Source organism: Octopus bimaculoides, chromosome 8 (assembly GCF_001194135.2).
Source record: "Octopus bimaculoides isolate UCB-OBI-ISO-001 chromosome 8, ASM119413v2, whole genome shotgun sequence".
Lineage (NCBI taxonomy): Eukaryota > Metazoa > Mollusca > Cephalopoda > Octopoda > Octopodidae > Octopus > Octopus bimaculoides.
This window is the reverse complement of record NC_068988.1, coordinates 55063508-55064824: the sequence shown is the minus strand read 5'-3', so window position 1 is coordinate 55064824 and position 1317 is coordinate 55063508.

Below are 1317 nucleotides of genomic sequence, written 5' to 3'. Positions count from 1 at the left end.
ACGCTAACAGGTAATACAGAATAGCATAAGCTAGTGCTATCTTTTTGTAACCTATTTATTTGGAGTTTTGCCTTTTAGCTGTTCATGTCTGTCAGTCATTTGTTCTACACTTGAAGTAGATTTCGGTAAGCATGGGATCTGGAGAGAACCGTTATGACGCTTGTAAGGGAAACAGCTTTTGTCTTACGTACATACAAACATAGTTATACTTATAGGTACACATACACACACACATATACATACATGTGTGTGTGTGTAGATGTGTGTATGTATGTGTATGTGCGTGTGTGTGTATATTTCTTTTTCTTTCTCTTTCTCTCTCTCTCTGAATGTGTGTGTGTGTGTGTGCATCGATACGTAAATACAAACACTTACGCGCGCGTGCGCACACAAATACATACATGCGTAGATACTTACAAACATACATACATACATACATGCTCAGATAGGTACCTACGTTCATACGCAAATAAGCACAAACGTATACGCAATGCACACAAATACACGTGTACGCAAGCAAACACACACACACAAACTCAGAGAGAGAGGGAGAGAGAGAGAGAGACAGACAGACAGACAGACACAGAGACAGAGATAAGGAGGGAGAGAGAGAGGAGCTCTATCTAGCAGAACCTTAGCCACGCTGGCTGAAATACATTAAAAGACCAAAAGAATACATTTATCTATGACTGAATTCAATTTGAAATGAACGAGTAAAATGGACAGACAACCACAGCTATTACGGTGAGTACGATAAAATTTATCTATTGTCTCTATTTTACCAAAATATGACCGTGTGATCATCATGCCCGTCGCTTAAAGGGTGCACTGGACGGAACTGACCCCTCATTCTTCAATGGTGTACCCTCAGATTTTCAATGACACCCTATTTCGAAACTCCACTTAAGCATTATTACAAATTAGTGCCCAACCAGAATATTCTGAAGCAATCCCAAGCACCAAAGTCTGGTGACGGGCCTGCGTGTGGTTATGAAGCTCACATTACAAACATGTGGTTTCGGGTTCAGTTCCACTGCGTGGCCTCGTTGGACAAGTGTTTTTTTTTTTGTTTTTTTTTACTATAACTCTGGCCCGACCAATGTTTTGTGAATGAATTTGGTAGATGGAATTTGTGTGGAAGCTCATCGTGTGTGTGTGTGTGTTGGAAGTACGCGTGTGTTTGTCCTCCCACTGTTTCACAACCGTTGTTGGTTCGTTTACGTTCCCGTAACTTAACGATTCGGTAGAAGAAATCTATAGAATAAGAAATAACCAAATCTTCCTCTCATAATATCACAACCACCTTTGCCTGAGTGG